This window comes from Schistocerca gregaria, chromosome 4 (assembly GCF_023897955.1).
Source record: "Schistocerca gregaria isolate iqSchGreg1 chromosome 4, iqSchGreg1.2, whole genome shotgun sequence".
Lineage (NCBI taxonomy): Eukaryota > Metazoa > Arthropoda > Insecta > Orthoptera > Acrididae > Schistocerca > Schistocerca gregaria.
The window spans coordinates 235,805,614-235,825,783 of NC_064923.1; positions in this window are offsets into that span (position 1 = coordinate 235,805,614).

The window sequence follows — 20,170 nt, forward strand, 5'->3', positions numbered from 1 at the left end:
GAGACGGCAAAGGACTTGGAAAAGCAGTTGAACGGAATGGACAGTGTTTTGAAAGGAGGATATAAGATGAACATTAACAAAAGCAAAACGAGGATAATGGAATGTAGTCAAATTAAATCGGGTGATGCTGAGGGAATTAGATTAGGAAATGAGAAACTTAAAGTAGTAAAGGAGTTTTGCTATTTAGGAAGTAAAATAACTGATGATAGTCGAAGTAGAGAAGATATAAAATGGAGACTGGCAATGGCAATGAAAGCGTTTCTGAAGAAGAGAAATTTGTTAACATCGAATATAGATTTATGTATCAGGAAATCGTTTCTGAAAGTATTTGTATGGAGTGTAGCCATGTATGGAAGTGAAACATGCACGATAACTAGTTTGGTCAAGAAGAGAATAGAAGCTTTCGAAATGCGGTGCTACAGAAGAATGCTGAAGATAAGGTGGATAGATCACGTAACTAATGAGGAGGTACTGAATAGGATTGGGGAGAAGAGAAGTTTGTGGCACAACTTGACTAGAAGAAGGGATCGGTTGGTAGGACATGTTTTGAGGCATCAAGGGATCACAAATTTAGCATTGGAGGGCAGCGTGGAGGGTAAAAATCGTAGAGGGAGACCAAGAGATGAATACACTAAGCAGATTCAGAAGGATGTAGGTTGCAGTAGGTACTGGGAAATGAAGAAGCTTGCACAGGATACAGTAGCATGGAGAGCTGCATCAAACCAGTCTCAGGACTGAAGACAACAACAACAACACAACAACAACAGCTGTGTATAGGTCCCACTGGGATATTTTCAATTATTTTTGATAACGTGGACTCTTGGTTGTGCTATCGGTCATACAGAGGGAAGCAAATTATTGTTTGTGGTGATTTCACCGTAGTTTTTCTGAAAGAGTCCGATATAAAGCTGGACCTTGAAGTATTACTTGGTTCTTTGAAAAATGGCTCTGAGCACTATGGGACTTAACATCTGAGGTCGTTAGTCCCCTAGACGTAGAACTACTTAAACCTAACGAACCTAAGAACATCACACACATCCATGCCCGATGCAGGATTCGAACCTGCGACAGTGGCGGTAGCGTGGCTCCCGACTGAAGCGCCTTGAGCCGCATGGCCCCTTCCAGTTTGAAGTCAGTTATTTATTTTCCTACTCAGGTGGTACAGGAAAGCAACACACTGATAGATAATGTTATTACAGACCAAGATAAAATTAATCAAATCAAAACTTTTTCTGCTAAGAATGGTCTATCTGATCATGATGCACAACTAGTTACAGTGTATGACATAGCTCCATACAATAACGAGAAACAGTCCTCCAAAATAGTGCATTCAATTCACGATTTAACAGTTGCAAATTTTAGGGAAAGCTTGCAACAGTTAGACTTGGATGAGGTGTGCATGGAACCTGACGCTAATTGAAAATTTAACATATTTCGCGATACCTTCGTGAGTAACTTTAAAACAGTTTCTGTGAGAAAATAGTGAAATATTATTGTAAGAACCCATCTAAGGAAAACCATGCTTACTAAAGGGATAAAAATATCTTGTAAACAGAAAGGTAAAGTGTGTCTTATAGATAGAAGCAGTAGTGATCCACAAACAGTGAAACATTATAAAAACTACCTCAATGTATTAAGAAATGTTGTTAAAAAGTTCAGAAGTATGTGCATTGTATCTGAAATGAGCACCTTTGATAGTAATATTGAAACAATTTGGAATATTGTTAAAAGGGAAACAGGGCTACTGAGAGCACAGGAAGACTGTATTTCTATCAGACTCCATGAAAAGTCTTCAACTAAAAGTCAGAAGTAGAAAACATTTATAACAATCATTTTTAAGTGTTGTAGAGAAGACAGGATGCAGCTATTCATTAAAAAATGCAAGACAGTATAGGGAAGAGGCAATACCTGTGCAATTTGATAAAATTGAAATTCAACCTACCTGTCCTACTGAAATTAAGAAAATAACAAATTTACTCAAAAGTGAAAGCTCATATGGAATTGATGGTATTTCCAAGAGAGTACTGTAAGCTTTTTCCCAACAGATAAGTAGGATTCTCAGCCACATTTGTAGTTGCTCATTCAAACTTCATTTTTCCCAGATAGGATAATTAGGATATTGTTAAATCATTGCATAGAAAGGGGATAGTTCCAATTTTACCAACTATTATTCAGTCTCACTTCTGACAGCTTTATCAAAAAATCTTGAAAAAGTAATTTATTCAAGAATAGCGTCACGTATTTGTAATGATGAAGTACTAACAAAATGTCAGTTTGGTTTTCAAGGAGGTTTTTCAGCAGAAAATGCAAAATATGCTTTAACAGATTACTAAAAATATTAAATGATCTGAATAACTGAACATCACAATTTGGGATATTTTGTGATATCTCGAAGGCTTTTGATTTGCGTGAAACATAAAATTTTTCTACATAAGCTATTGTGATACAAGTCAGACAGTGCACAAATGGTTTAATTCATACTAAAGTGACAGAATGCAGAATGTTGAAAGTAACACTACAGATAGTCTCCAAACATCAGCAGAGTCCTCTAACTGGGGAGGTACTAAGCACAGTGTCCCACAGGGTCCCGTCTTGTATCTCTTATTATTCTAACTACACATTAATAACTTGCCACTCTATATTCATGAAGATGCAAAGCTACTGTTCTTTGCTGAGTATTGAGTATAGTAATGACACCTAAAAACCGAGAATCAGCTGAGGAAATTCAAAATAACGTCTTTTAGAAAATTATTAAGTTGTTCTCTGCAAATCACTATATTTTGACATGACACATTACATAGATTTCTGTACAATAAATGGCATAACACCGTTGAGAAATATAGACTTTGAAAAGAAGTCTGTTGATAAGGCAGAATATATGCAAAATTTCTGGGTGTGTATATTGATGAGATATTTAATTCAAAGAAGCGCATTAATGGTCTGCTGAAACAGTTGGGTTCAGCTTGTTATGCTATTAGAGTTATTGTTGATAAACATACCAGTAGATTAGCATGCTAGGCCTGTTTTCGTTCACTGTTGTCGTATGGCATCATATTTAGCAGTAATTGATTATTAGAAGAAAAAGAAGTCATTGTGTAAAAGTGTGTAATCAGAATAAAGCTGGAGCCCACCCAAGATCATCTCGCAGACATTTATTTAAGGAACTCGGGATATTCACAGTATCTTCGCAATACATATATTGACTTATGAAATGTGTGCTTAATAACCCATCACGATTCACAAATAATGGCGAAGTGCATAGCTACAATATTAGAAGGAAGGATGATCTTCACTATTCTGATTTAAATCTGACTTTGTCACAGAAAGGGTCGATTATGCTGCCACATAAATCTTTGGCCATTTGGCAAACACCATTAAGAGTCTGACAGATTGCCAACCAATATTTAAAAACAAACTAAAAGAATTTCAGAGTGTCAACTACTTCTGTTCAATAGATGAATTTTTAGATGTGAAGTAGTATCTCTAAAGAAAATACGTTAAACTGACACGTTCCACATCATAACGAAATATCCTACTCATGATCTATGGAACAAGTATTAATGTAATGTAATGTTAATGACTGCCAAGATAAAAATGTTTTTTCACTTTTTTAACTACAGCGAGGGATATTATCTGAGCCACGGCGGCTCCCGTTCGTTTTGTCTCTGTATTTCCGGTGCCTTTTTTCACTTGCGCCCTGATATTCAACATGAGTTTATCTGTTTTCGTAAATAATTGCTAGCTCAGAGAGTTTGAAATAGGTGAGCCTTGTTTTGTGAGGAGAGAATGGCTCGTAGGGGCGCAGCGTAAGCGTATCACGGGTGCGTTTTCGCGCTCTGTCCCGGAACCAACTTGTCACTCCTTCGCGCGCTGGAAATCACACTATTGCATCGACTATGTCCTCCCCCTGCCTGCAGTGGATCTGAACTTCCCTGTCTATCCTTGCTGTGTGGACCTGGACGCTTGCAGTTTTGCCCTCATCGTTTCCGCATATAGTAGGACCATTACTGGAAAATTTTGCGGTCAGTATTGTTCGCGCTCCGGTATCTGTGCCTCTACGGTTGGTGCCTTATGGATCACTGGAACATTTTAATTTATTGTGATTAATCTTTGGCCGCAGCCGTGTTGAACATTTGCATTTATTTCCTTGGAGGACATTTTGGATGTAAATTTACTGACTGTTCGTGTGTTGGCTATAAAGTTGGCTTTTAGCTAAGGATTACTTGGCAGTTTTAAGCCTCAGTGTTTAATCAAGTGCGTTACTCAGTTTATCAACTTGACCATAAGCCATATAGCAGTGCTTTACTAGTAAAACTTAGCTTTCGCCTAATGAATATGGCATTTTGAGCTTTAGTGTTCAATGATGTACTTTACTCAGTTTTATTAACTCGGTCATGGGCCTTGTTGCATAATTCCTGTTAACTGATTTTGAGATTTTTCTACGTTTTGTAAGATTTGTAATTTTGCCTTTTATTTATTTTAAGGCGAACTTCTTGTATTAACATGTGTATTTTGAAACTATGTTCCAGATGGTTGTCAGCCTTAGGACTGATTCAAGGAAACACTGTTTGTAATGCCCAGACAGTATGTATTACCTTGGACGTTTTTGAGCGTCATTATTTATTCTTACATGGATATGGTGTCTGTTCTTTCGGGCACGTCCGAAAGAACAGGCACCATATCCATATAAGTATATAGTTCTGGCAATATCGAGAATGACCTTCTTCTGTGAGGATGCGCACATATTACCCGAACTCTTACGGGACTTGGTAAGAATGTCTTCCACGAGTAATTAGTGTGTTGAGTAGGGACGCTACGACTGTAGTGTGTGGACATATAAGATGAGAATGTGGGTCTCGCGGGAGGTGTGCGCGAGATAGTCGCTACAGTCGCGCTATTATCCTTACCATGAGTAGCTCACATGGATAGAGCGTCTGCCATGTAAACAATAGATCCCAGGTTCGAGTTCCGGTCGGGGCACTGAATTTCACCAGTCACCATTGCTATATCTAGGCCGTCAGGAGCTGAAGGTATTAATATATAATTCTAAATTAATTATTTATTTATTCTGCCTGTTTGATTCGAATAAGCATCTGGCAGTGCCGTTTTGGTGTAAAGTTTACTTAAATTGTATGGGACCAACTTGCATCTAGAGGTTACTTTCGCCTTTTGGTTACATTGGCTTCTCATTTTATAGTTGTTATTGAAGCCACATTTGTAATATTTCTGCAGAGGAATGTTGCTGTATTGCTTGATGATATTGAGGTAGACGGAAACTGGTAGCAAGAAAGATTGTTATTTAGTAGCTGGTCATAATGTTACTTTCCTTAAACAGTTGTTGTTTTAACAGGTGCTGTGGGTATCGCCATCTGAGAAAAATTACTTCTGTGTCTTGGAACGTTTGTGAAACGCGATCACTTTAAATTGTAGATTCCGAAAGAGGTGAAAACTAATGTTTAAGGCAGCTGCTTGTATCTAACGCAATCTGTAGCATATATATTGCCGGAGGGTTTGGTGGGAGGTGCTTCAAGACACAGAGAACGGCGAAGAAATTACACCCCTGAGGGCTTCAGCGTGCTTCATCCGCTTGTAAACTGGGACTAAATATACGAATGTTAATAAAAAGATAAGTAATGGTAATCGTTCTTTTGCGTGCCGACTCATCCCCAACGCGCGTGTTGTGTTCTCGCTTGCGTGGGGTGAGTCTCCGCTGAACGTGATGATGCATACTACAGGAACAGATAAAATCCCAGAGGTGAGTTTCCTGAGACTCGTGTCAGACAGAAACCTGCTGGCTTCTTATCAGTACTGTTTGTCCGAAGTGATAGAAAATTTAATTGAATTTGTAGCTGTGGTTAGCCGGCCGGAGTGGCCGAGCGGTTCTAGGGACTACAGTCTGGAACCGCGTGACCGCTACGGTCTCAGGCTCGAATCCTGCCTCGGGCATGGGTGTGTGTATCTCCTGTAAGGCATGTTGGCAGCGTTCAATGCAGTTGCCTGCGCAGCAGAAGCAGCGCGACTGAGCCGCTGTGAGGTGATCGCTCGCTTATATACAAGTCCAATAACGCGTGACCTTGAGTGGGACTGTTTAGAACGGCGACGGTATCTCCTGTAAGGCATGTTGGCAGCGTTGAATGCAGTCGCCTGTGCAGCAGCAGCAGCAGGAGATACCGTCGCCGTCCTAAACAGACAGTCTACAAAACCATCGAGAACATAGAATTTGCTACTACATCTGGAGACAAGAAGAATCGTATACCAGTCAAGTCCGTTGCGGCTCAAGCTTTGCTGGATGGACCTTCTGTGTTTTGTGGTTGTCGTCTTAATTTTAGTTTAGATATTAATGATTCTTTTGATCATGGTAACGGATGGTTTACTGTAGCCATGGTACGTGGAGATACAGGAGTATCTAGTGTTGGTGGACTTGAAAGTTTTGTTGATGGAGACATAATTGCTTATCGTTACAATCATATGGCAGACCTTGCTAATAAAGACTTTGGTAAATCAGTCTATATGTCGCCTTCTGCTTTGTTTCTAAGCACACCAAACACAGAACTCGCAATCGATAGTGAGTACACTACGGGCGAGAGTTCAAACGAAAGAGCTTCATAAAAGACCAACCGTGAACAACCGCGGAAAAACGAAATAGAAGGGAAACAATAAAAGACAGCAACGAGATGCTAGAGCCAGATCGCGCCCAAATACTGTCGATTACCAAAAATATTGGCCCCACACGACGCTCAGGAAACGAGCCGTGGAAAAATGGAAGTACACACGGCTCACTGTTCTTCTTCATACACACTACAGTCCCGGATCTTGCACCTTCCATCTGTTTGGGCCAGTGAAGGATGCGCACCGCGGGAAGCAATACGTGAATGATGGGGAGGTTATTGATGTAGCAAGACGTTGGCTCCAACGTCGATCTGCAGAGTGGTACCATACGGGCTTACAGGCCCTTCCAGTATGGTGGCGTAATGCTGTCGCATTGAACGAAAATTATATTGAAGAATAGGGTTTTATAGCCGAAAGAATGAGGAATAATGTGGTGTATACTTGAATGCTGAACAAAACATACCTGCTTTCAGAAAAATAGAGTGAAGTGCATCACTTAATGAAAGCACCTCGTACCTCGACACGTGCTGCTACGCAGTTAGGACTTCGCTGACGCACGGTTGTTGGCTGTTGTGCTTTTGGCTAACAACTGGTTTTAGAAGTGGACAGACTCCATCGGGTGGCAGCGTTTAGTCTTGTAAGTTATGTGTAATCTACCCTCGTACAATGATGTGCGGTCGTTGGTCAACGTTAAGGGAACTATGTTAGAATTTCATACTGATCTCTCTGGAAAGATCATGTGGTATTCTCTATCTCCTACCAAAAATGTCGAATACATAATATCTGTACCATAACAACATCAGCGATGGGTCCTTCGCAATGAAGTGTTACGGTCTTTTTCTGTCTTGTTATGAGTTTCTAATAGGAGCAGTAGTTAAATGAAGGCCCGCATCTTTTGGTCGTGCGGTAGCGTTCTCGCTTCCCACGCCCGGGTTCCCGGGTTCGATTCCCGGCGGGGTCAGGGATTTCCTCTGCCTCGTGATGGCTGGGTGTTGTGTGATGTCCTTAGGTTAGTTAGGTTTAAGTAGTTCTAAGTTGTAGGGGACTGATGACCATAGATGTTAAGTCCCATAGTGCTCAGAGCCATTCGAACCCTTTGAACCAGTTAAATGAGGTATCTTGCGTATCTCTCAAATAATATTAACATTACCCCAAGACTAACATCCGCATCATGCTGACGGTCACCACCAGCAGCGACACATGCTCTCATTCTATGACACAGCCACAACAGGTACGAAAATCAATCAAAAACTACACAATTTAGTTATGACAAATCATCACGTCTCCTGCAGTTTTCCGTCTAATGTTGATGATTAAATTTCGTACTCGATAAGGCCTGGTAACGGCTACCTCCAAGTCGAAAGCTGATGTACTTAATGTACATTCTCGAACACGGTTACGGGTGTGTTGTTTCCTTGTGCACATCGATAGTATTATATCTGTACATTTATTTAAAATCTCTTGGGCCCATTTAAATACACTCCCGGAAATGGAAAAAAGAACACATTGACACCGGTGTGTCAGACCCACCATACTTGCTCCGGACACTGCGAGAGGGCTGTACAAGCAATGATCACACGCACGGCACAGCGGACACACCAGGAACCGCGGTGTTGGCCGTCGAATGGCGCTAGCTGCGCAGCATTTTTGCACCGCCGCCGTCAGTATCAGCCAGTTTGCCGTGGCATATGGAGCTCCATCGCAGTCTTTAACACTGGTAGCATGCCGCGACAGCGTGGACGTGAACCGTATGTGCAGTTGACGGACTCTGAGCGAGGGCGTATAGTGGGCATGCGGGTGGACGTACCGCCGAATTGTCAACACGTGGGGCGTGAGGTCTCCACAGTACATCGATGTTGTCGCCAGTGGTCGGCGGAAGGTGCACGTGCCCGTCGACCTGGGACCGGACCGTAGCGACGCACGGATGCACGCCAAGACCGTAGGATCCTACGCAGTGCCGTAGGGGACCGCACCGCCACTTCCCAGCAAATTAGGGACACTGTTGCTCCTGGGGTATCGGCGAGGACCATTCGCAACCGTCTCCATGAATCTGGGCTACGGTCCCGCACACCGTTAGGCCGTCTTCCGCTCACGCCCCAACATCGTGAAACCCGCCTCTAGTGGTGTCGCGACAGCCGTGAATGGAGGGACGAACGGAGACGTGTCGTCTTCAGCGATGAGAGTCGCTTCTGCCTTGGTGCCAATGATGGTCGTATGCGTGTTTGGCGCCGTGCAGATGAGCGCCACAATCAGGACTGCATACGACCGAGGCACACAGGGCCAACACCCGACATCGTGGTGTGGGGAGCGATCTCCTACACTGGCCGTACATCTCTGGTGATCGTCGAGGGGACACTGAATAGTACACGGTACATCCAAATCGTCATCGAACCCATCGTTCTACCATTCCTAGACCGGCAAGGGAACTTGCTGTTCCAACAGGACAATGCACGTCCGCATGTATCCCGTGTCACCCAACGTGCTCTAGAAGCTGTAAGTCAACTACCCTGGCCAGCAAGATCTCCGGAACTGTCCCTCATTGAGCATGTTTGGGACTGGATGAAGCGTCGTCTCACGCGGTCTGCACGTCCAGCACGAACGCTGGTCCAACTGAGGCGCCAGGTGGAAATGGCATGGCAAGCCGTTCCACAGGACTACATCCAGCATCTCTACGATCGTCTCCATGGGAGAATAGCAGCCTGCATTGCTGCGAAAGGTGGATATACATTGTACTAGTGCCGACATTGTGCATGCTCTGTTGCCTGTGTCTATGTGCCTGTGGTTCTGTCAGTGTGATCACGTGATGTATCTGACCCCAGGAATGTGTCAATAAAGTTTCCCCTTCCTGGGACAATGAATTCACGGTGTTCTTATTTCAATTTCCAGGAGTGTACATAGACAAACATAGGGTATTGTTGAATAGTCAGGTAATATGGGACACTGTGACTCTCATCCCTCGATAGGTCGTCACAATCGGGAGACACGTTGTCTGCTTCCGATTGCTCCTATGATGCTCTGTAATGAATCCGTTTCGTCTCCAGACATCGTGTGACATACGGCACAGAAAATATGTTTTCGTACGAACGTTGCCCAGAAAGTAATACACCGCATTTTTTTTCTTCAACAGTCCTTTATTGAACATAGTGTGAATTACATACACGAAAGAATGGTGTACTGTCTACACACCCTACTATCCCTTTCTGTGTCAAAGTCACGTTTAACCCAGAATAGTGAAGATCATCCTTTCTTCTAATGTGGTAGCTATGCACTTCGCCATTATTTTTGGATTGGGATGGGTTATTAATCACAAATTTCATAAGTGAATATATTAATTGCGAAGAAACAGTGAATATCCCTATTATTCCACGTAATCTCCATCCCCTTCTATGGCCTTCCTCCAGCGCGAAACAGGGGTGCGTACGCCCTGTCGGTAAAAATCTTCGTCGTGATGGCGAAACCAGTGCTTCACAGTGTGAATCAGCTGCTTATCGTCCTCCAATTGTCTTCTCGAATCGTAATACGTCTGTCCTGTCGCGAATGACATGCAACATATCAACTGTGACAGCAATGGATGGTCTCCCGGATCGCTGCAAGTCGCGGAGGTTCACCGAACCCCCTTCTCATGGCCTCACCCTCCTTGCCCAGCGAATAACTGTGTCTCTGTCGATAGCAGATGCTCCATAGACCTTGCTCAATCGTTGGTGAATATTCCTCACAGTTTCTTCTCTGCAAGAGAACCTTCGTAACTCTTCAACAGTTGGCAGCATTGATATGCGGTAGGTACTGGCTTGTTCCGTAGCCTCTTCTCGACAGTTCCAGTTGGCGGGAAGCCTTAGCATTGAACGGTTGTGTTGATACAGTGTTAAGTCTGGAACCCTGCGCACACGGTCGGTCAGTGCGATTTAAGCAACGTGCAGCCACTGAATTCTTGACAGCAGAAGGTGTCACCCCACAGGAGATTTATCAGAGAATCAAAGCAGTTTACGGTGATTGTCTTGATGTGAGTACTGTGCGTCGTTGGGCGAAGTTGCTGAGGCGGGAACACCTGACACCAACCACCGAGTGTGACAAGCAAAATGTATCCAATTGCCTGGTGACTATGTGGAAAAGTCAGTATTGGTAACTGAAAATCACATTCTAAGGATTATTGCTGCGTTTGATATACTAAAATATTCCCATCGAAACCGAATTAATGAAGGTGGAGGCACTACTTTTCATTCAACCCTCGTAAATTACCTACAAACGCCATTTTGAAACTATCCAGCAGCTACGCTATCTCCCGGAAGTGACGGAAACTTGACGCGCTCACTCAGGAGACTTCAAATAATTCATATGTTACGTTTTGCATTCGTAGCATTGTTTTCGGTTCAGAAAAAAATGCGGTGTATTACTTTCTGGGCAACCCTCGTAGTTTGAAAGAAGTTTTACAGTTAAGTTGTCAAAGATATTCAATAATTACTAAAATGATCACTAACAATTAAAGCTATTCAATTTATTGAGTAAAAAAGTAATAGACCATTATAAATGGCACGATATTTTGATGTGGAAACAGCTGATTCTGTTTCTATCAGCAAACCACCGATTCTTTTAACAATATATGTCCCACGTATGAAACGGCTTCAAAAGGGTGGTTACAAATCAAATAAAGTGTTAGATATTTGCTTTAAGTATGTAAACGAGGCAAAGTATAGGAAAGGTTTAAAATTATGAAGGAAGTTTGTTAGAAGTTGCTAATAGCAATGATTATGAACACTGGATGAACACTAATTCGATAATTTGCGTTGCTTTAAGGAGAAAGCTAGTTTATCACGCATTTCAATGTTTATGACGTAATCTCTCGTGAACTTTTTGTCAAAAAATTATTAATTTGGAAGGCACATTCAATGGTTTACGTATATACTGTATGAAAAGTGTTTTGGGAATGTGGTTATTGGTAAAGTAGTAATAAATTAAAAGTCGTGCCTGAAGCTGCCGTTTTACTACACAAATAGCGGAAATGTAGCTAGCGAAAAATCAATGTTTTTCTTCTTCATCATTTTGTGTCAAGTATCAGCGAGAAAAATTTTAGAATGCGTTTGAAATTATGTGTAAAGGTTGCTGGAAATCGCTAAGTGCTCTCTTTCTCAAATACTGGATAAGTAAAGTTCGTGCATTTGCTCGCCTTCCGTACGTTGCCTCGATACGTATTACAGCGTTAAACTTTTCATCATAAGATTGTACCTTTTAATGAGTAGATTATTACAACATTTTATATTTGTTACATTTGGTCAATAATTATGCGAAAGACACAAAATAAATTTCTTTGCCCCTGAAGGTTGTTACGTAGGTAACCAGCAAATGCAATTGGTTCCAAGATAGTGGTTTAGTAGTACAGATTTTATGAAACCCAAGATGACGTGTAGAGCAGAAGGCCCACTGAATACCTGGTAAAATATCGGCCGACCTTGACAGTGCAGGCGCTGTGAACACAGATTACATTTGTGATTTCTGCGTGTAAAACGAATCACGTATACTATTGTACATAAAAAGTAATTGTTATTTGGAACTTTGTAGTAAACTTAACGGAATTGTATCGAGTTATTCTTTCTGTAACTGATAAGTAGTTCTTTTAACTGTTTAATTAAGACCAATCTCAGAATTTTATTTTGTGTACATTTAATTGTTTTTCTCAATCATACATGATTATGCACGTTTTCACCACCTCATTCCGTATTACCCGAGTAACTCATGTTAACCTTCAAGTGATTCATCGTAGTAAACGTTTCTTTTTCCTTGCCTTAGGTCATTTTTAAAGTTTGTTAAGAGATGTGCAACAGATCTTGCTGAACAGATGAAAGTATGATAAAGTGCGTCTGTGAGCTCAATTCAGAGGTATAGCTACAAAAGTAAATGACATTCAAAATTTCACGAACTGCCACTGCTTTGTTGGACAATGTACGTACAATCTCGATGGGTAACAGCAGCTTTAGAAGATCATTCTGAGATTATTTCTCAATATTTTACTAAAAAATAAAGTGTCAAAGCATATGTATTTCTCCGATATGACACGTGGTCCACCTGTCGGTAAGTAGCCCAATGCGGGATTACGTTCTCTAAACGGGAGCGCAACAGGCATCACCAGCTTGAATGACACAGTATTTCGACAGTTTACGATATCTGAATTCATTTTAACCGAAGAAATGAGTTTTCGTATCTAGTCTTCTAGTCTTTGAAATTGTGTAGTAATAAGAGCATAGGGACCGGAAGTGTAAAGTGCTGGAAAACACTAATCGTTGAATATATGCTGCTACTACGGAGCGGCCACTATGGGGAGAGCAAGAAATATTCAGAAATGTGTAATGTTATTCTCCAACACAATAATAATAAAATATCCATGCTTAATTTGAAAATGCAGTACCTTTCTCTTTCGAAAGTAGCTCGCCTACGACAATTTGTGTACAGCGGCCGAGCAGGATTTAGTAGTGCGTTAGATCAAAAAGATGACTGGAATTCTGATCCGTAGTTAATTAAATGTTAACTTCGTAAAAAACCTAATTCCATTGTCTTGACTGATGTTGCTTTCCACTGCATCTGGAGGGACGTAGGAGGATGGTTCTCTCTTTTGTTTTGCTAGTCGAACCACTCTGGCTCTTTTTAACAGCTTTCAGGTGCGTGAGAAAAGGTGAAACAGCGTCCCCACTGCGGTGATCACTGGTCTGCTTGACGCAGGCTAAAACTTCGAATTCATCTCCGACTTCAGGTGGGATTAGGGGCTTCATTCTCACGGTGGAGTACGGCAGTGACGATGATAGAGTAAGGGAATAGCGAAACTCTTCATATCTAAGAGTCTACAGCAGATTCTATTGTGTACTGTGATAAGAGACCCACAAGTATGTCAACAACGAAGCAAGAGAGACGGGTGCGAAAACTATCGTGCAGTCACTTTAATATCTCATGCATCCAATGGTGACAGGAATAATATACAGAAGAATGGAAAAGAAAATTAAGGCTCTGCTAGATGACGATCAGTTTGGCGTCAGGATAGGTGAAGGCACCGGAGAGGCAATTATAACTTTGCGCTTGATAGTTAAGACTAGACGGAAGAAAAATAGACATACATTCATAGGATTTGTCGAGCAAGAAGCAGCAATGGACAACGTATATGGTGCAAGATGTTTGAAATTTTAAGAAAAATATGAGTAAGCTACAGGAAATGACTGCTTATATAATGTACGTAAGTGAATCAAGGGGGAACAGTAAGAGTGGAGAGCCGAGAACGACGTGCTCAGATTAAAAATTGTGTACGACTGGTATGCAGTCTTTCGTTTTCTGTTTACTCAGTTCATCGAACAAGCAATGACGAATATAAAAGGTTCAGGTTGAACGGACATCAGTGATAAGGGTCGCCGATGAAATTACTCCTCTCATGTAAAAATGGGGAAGAATTACAGGATCTGTCAAATGGAATGGATTAATGAGACCAAAAAGAAATTGAGGGTAAACCGTAAAAAGACTAAAGTAATGAAGGTACCGGAAATGAGAGTAGAGAACAATTGAAGATAAAAATTGGTGATTATGGTGTGGATTTGCAGTTAAGGAATTATTCTACTTTGGAAACAAAATAGCACATGACGGAAGAAGCAGGAAGGACATAAAAGGCAGACCGGAAGAGGCAAAGAGGGCACTCCTCGGCAAGAGAAATCTATAAGAACCGTCGACAGAATACACTACAAGAAAAAAAAAGAAGGGCTGACGCACCACGAAGGAATAATGCGAACTGGCAGATGTGATATTCATCATGTGCAGACATGATTAAAGTTTTTTAAAAATGATGATTTTTTTCAAGAGTAAGAGCTTCACAAACTGAGCAAGTCAGTAACGCGTTGGTTAGCCTCTGGCCCTTATGCAAGCAGTTATTCAGAATGGCACTGATTGATAGAGTTCTTGGACGTCCTCCTGATGGCTATCCTGATCAATTCTGTCCATAAATTCTTTTTACCCATGATTACCAGTTTTGGCGAAACTAAAGCCGCCATCATCGTGTCATACGACAAATACAGATTACAACATCAAGGCAAACAATGGTGATATTAATAGTTGCCTATAACACGCAGGACTTACAAAATTGTCGTAAGTAGCACATAGGCGTCCTAGAGAGATGATATTATAAATGTTAAATGTCTTAATCACATACCAGCGCAAGCTAAGTATTACCGCAACTCCGGCTCTGTTCTTACACTACAGGCCGCATCGCTAGATGGCGCTAGCAGAAGAGGCGCCAATGACTGTCACAGCTTGCGTCATAACAGGCTCTGCGTGTCAACCAAGTAATGTGAAAGTTGGTGGTGGATAGTCAATGGTGTGGTCTGTGTTTACACTTAACCGGCATGGTCCTCTAATCAACTGAACCGATTACTGACTGGAAATGATTATGTTCGTGTACTTAGAGACCATTTGCAGCCATTCATGGACTTCGTGTTCACAAATAACGATGGAATTTCTATAGATGACAATGCGCCGTGTCATCAGGCTACAACGACTGATTTGAGGAACATTCTGGGTAATTCAAGCAAATGATTTTTCCACCCAAATCGCCCGAAATCAAATCCATTGAACATATATGGTACATAGCCGACAGGTCAGGTCGCACACAAAATTCTGCGCCGGCAACACTTCCGCAAATATCGACAGCTGTAAATGCAGCACGGATCGGTTTTATTGTAGGGGACTTCCAACGTCTTGTTGAGTCCGTGCCACGTCGTACTGCTGCACTATGCCGCACAAAGGGAGGCCAGACAATGTATTAGTAGGCATCCCATGACTTTTGTCACCTCAGTGTAAACTTTACGTACCACATGATATGCCTACAATGCCATCAAGCGGCATTTTGTCTCACGGTGGGCAGGGTTCATAGCTTTATTGCGCCGTAATTATAGGCTCCATAGCAGGTAAAGGAGGAGGCATACATCATTTCCTTGGTAGGATGCAGAGAAACTGCAGTCAACGAAAGAGATGATTTTCAGTCCCACTACACAGCCCAACCGATAATATTGATATGGTTTGTGGGGCCCATACCAAACAGGACTGACGGAGGATACTGAGTGTATACAAATTAAGTGCAGCACGAGTGATCAGAGGTTTGTCTGACACACACAAGATCGTCACGGAACTATGGAAGAACGGAACTGTAATACACTTAAAAATAGATGTCAGCTTTCCAGCAAAAGCTTACTTATAGCTCTGAGAACTAATATTAGACAAGAAACCTAGGCATATAATACAGTTCCGTATGAATTTTTTTGTGCTGTGACTGTGAAGATAAGATTAAACTACCTGCAGCAAGCAAAGAAACGATTAAGCAGGGATTCTTCCTCTGCTTGGTACATTCATGAAATTGGTTATATAACTAAATGTGGTAAATCGCATGTACCCTTTGCCAGGCTCTTCATAGCATGGGCATGGGTCTAAGAGGTACTTGCAGACACAAAAACGAATCATAGGAAACAAGCTTAGAATTCGGCATAACGTGGACCCCAAGTTTGTCGAGTACTATGGACGACAACGTTGCACGTAGCGTGCGGTAACAAAACGCTGGAGACATAGCTACTACTGTTGAATTTCAAGTAAACCAAATATAGCTAAGGACAGTATCCGCTGCTACTAGGTGCACATACCTTGAGTAAGTCCATATTTATACTCTTCGTTACTTAAAGGTAAACATACAGCAAAGTCAGTTCTTTTGCAATCGTTTACCATGGAGTTTTCTCAACGCTCTCCATGTTCACACAGTAATTTATAGTGAGACTTACGACAGTACTGCGTCGTAAGATAGCAACACAAAAGAGCAACTGAATCAGAAACAACTACTAAGTATGGTGTGGCATTTTCCTTTGTCTTGACGATCTGGACTGTACGTCATGGCATCGTCTCCCTAAGAAGCCCAAGGATTTGAGAAGTCACCACGTTCCATTATCATTGAACAACGGACCTTGGTATCGCCACGTATCAATATGCACCATGAGTCATCATTCCAAAAGCCCTTTTTTCGTGTTCTGAATGCTCTACTTCCCCTAATTTCCGTCCCCCACAACGTGTGGCGTGCAGAGGTGAACTGGTTGCTGTTGTTAAGGGGTGCGCAATGAGAAGTTTTCTGGGCTGTAGTACCCATGTGCCCTGCAGCGGTCTAGAACATACATGGCAATCCCCCAGTTAACACATATTAGTTCACTGCACTTGCAGCGACAACAGTAAAGTTGCTCCCTCGACACTGTTTGGGCTGCTAGGTTCTGGATGTGGAGATACATGTGTGCGAACGTGTGATGTAAGGTACAAGTACACAGAATTATGAATGCTTAGTCAAACTATCCGGTGCCTTCAGTTTAAAATTTCGACGATAGCGGCCAGTATGAAGAGGTTGACGTCTGCTGCGAAATTTTGTTGCAGTACAACAGCCACTGGTAGCGATAGTGCCCTGCAGATCCAGTGATGTGTCAGTTCCGTGGCGCTATAAGATCAACAGCCGTCATCTGCTCTCTACAACCTATGGTGGTTGGCAGGCCCCAGAGTTGAACTCAAGAGCCTCAGATGCCCACTGGTGTGTCAGACGAGGGTGATCTCTGAGAGACCACGCCCGAATGGGTTCCATTCAAAGCCCAGAATGGCCAGAAGTAGTTAATGGATCGTAGATTAACGGCTTCTTCTATCTGATGCTGCTCGATGACACTAGTGTTGCTTGGTCATACATTCGACTGATGACAGGTGTCGAGACTGGGCTAGTCGACTGCAAGACACCAACAGGCTGAAGCTACCAGCCTAGTTGTGAGCATCGTATTCCCTCTGGCCAGGTCAGTGACAGGTGGTAGGCTCGCAACATCAATTGTGGAAACGCCACATTGTCCAACACCACGTAGCAGCCCCAACCTCAGAACGCCCAATTGCAGGGAGCTGCACTATCACTATTCCAGCATTAAACTTCTGAATTATATCTGCGCCTGGTCCACTTAGCCCTTGACTGGTTACAAACGTTTGCCTGTTCAGGATTCAGCAAAACGTTGCCACTTGGAAAGCGCTGCTTCATTTCCACGTATTTGTCCATGAAGTCGACTCTTATGCTGATACATTCTTGACACGTTAACACTTGCAGAGCACAGTATCTACGCTACACGGAGATTAAATGTTAACATCTAAGTGGCCTCTGTTGTAAAAAAATATAGCAAATTTGCCCTGATTGTAACCTCCTATGATCTCTATGAATGTTGGCCAATAAAAGTACTGTTATACCACAACCTGCGGTATCGTTCGGAGATGGCGTGCCACATCAAAGGCAGTAACGTTAATCGATACCACAGGCACTAGTGAGTGAGGACTCGCTGCAATCCTTAACAGCCAATGAAAAACACTCTAGAAGACACACCCTCCCTCTCAGCACAGCAGCGCCCTCTCGCTGAGGTCAATATTGTGTCGAGCACGCAAGAGTTCTGCCCAGATTGAAGCATCATCTACAACAACCAACATCATCATGTAGGACAGTGATAGTTAAACTTTCCACTGAAATGTATTTTTATAAATGTTGCATTTTGTACTGCAAGAGAATAGTTTGTGCATCAAGTGATGTTTCCATAGTCAATAACAGCTGTAAATTGTTTAGTAGTCCTACAGCAAAGAAGAGTGTCCAAGTTAAGTAAATCTTATGTTCATTAGTGTAATAAACTGAACAAGTACTTCATGTGTTCTATTTTGATGAGCCTTTTCGCAGACCAATCAAAGAACCCACAGTTACGGCTGTATAAAGAAGTTTCGCCTGGTCACAACAGAATCTGACCTAACTTCGTTAATAACATAATGTAGGCAGCACTTACCTGTTGAAAAATACTATGGATCTTAAAAAAAACTTAATATGTCCACTCTCATTCGCAAAAGATGTGCAGTGAGAATGATTGGCTCATACTTGTGATCCTAAATATCTTTCTACAAGATCCTGAAAATGGTAAACGTTCACAGAGTTTTGACTGGAACGTAACATAGCATTTGCTGCTCACAAGATAGGCCAGCGGATATGTTCTTTTTACGTCTGACACTGATTTCTGAGGTTCCTTTTAGCAGTGTTACCTGGATGTTAACAGTGACAACTCTACTCAAGCGTCTCTGCGGTCGGTCGTTAAATTTAAGCCGTCGGCCACCGTGTTATCCGTGGTGAGAGACAATGCCTGAAAACAGGTATTGTCGGCGCTCCCTTGACACTGTGGATGTCGAGATATTAAATTCCTTAAGGATTTACGAAATGGAATGCCCCATGGGTCTAGTTCCAAATATTACTCCGCTTTCGTGGTCTGTAATTTGCAATCACGAGGGCCATCATGTAATGACATATCAACTTATGACAAGAAAATTGTGCTACATTGGACATGATATGTATCAGCCGCGTTGACAGGGTTTCACCACATGGATCGTACTGTAACTGCGCTGTGGGGGCTTGATAACCTATTTGCGGAAGTGAAAGAAAGAGACTGCGAGAACAAGTTCTGCGCAGGTGATGCTAATGTTTGCTGATATAGCATTCTTGACACTCGATTAATAATACTTATTTACTATGGCTTGTGACGCTGTAACAGAAAGACGTGTAATGGGAGTAGATCTAATTGTATTGTTCCACGGTAGCCATTACGGAATTGGAGAATGAAGTTCACTTGAACGCTGAGAAGTAATGTGAAGAGAAGCATGAAAGTGCTTGTTTTGTTAAAGAGAACTACCATAGAAATCAGTATTCATTCAAAAGTGAGCAATTTCATTATTTTAACAACTTTCGAAATTCGTGCTTGAAGTTTACATACACGCACTATTAGGGGCTCATCTCCATGGCTTTGTGAGTGTTATTTATTTCGAGGGCGCACGCGGTCCGATTCAGTCGCAGTACGCCATACTTGCATCGGAAGTGTAATTTACTAATATTTTCCCCCCTTAAACTGAGACGACTACATGCATACATCCCAGAGCGTGCTACAAGCGCAGGTGGCTAGTCACGTCTAATGCGGGAAATAACCTAAATAATCTTTTCAGGAGAGCGGCATGCAACAGTGGCGGCGCAGAGTGCGGAGGATACAGCTTCATATTGCTATCATTTGATCATTACCTCCACTGTGCAAATTCACATCGTACAAGTAAACTTATTAAACATAGCCATAGCTAGACAGTCGTGAAATCTTAGATCTATTTGAAGATGCTCCTAATTAAGGGGAAAACCTTCTTTCTGAAGGTCATTAACATTTAACTTAACATACAAGTAACATTCAATCCAACTTTAACCTTTCAAGTTCAGTATTCATTGAAGTAATGCAAGGCTTAAATTTCTCTGCCTTTATGAATGGTTAACCAAATACAGTATCGCGCCCTGAAGCCTGCCATGCTTCTTCCGAGGCGCTGCTCGACGCGCCAACTCCACGAGGACACCGGGATCCTGCCGCTCCGAGATAGAATCCGCGCCATAGGCATCGCCAGTAAGTTCTACGAGAAAACGGGCCACTCCCGCAACCGGCTCATACGGGGACTTGGTCAACAACAACACCACTGGCCAACCACGCGTGGG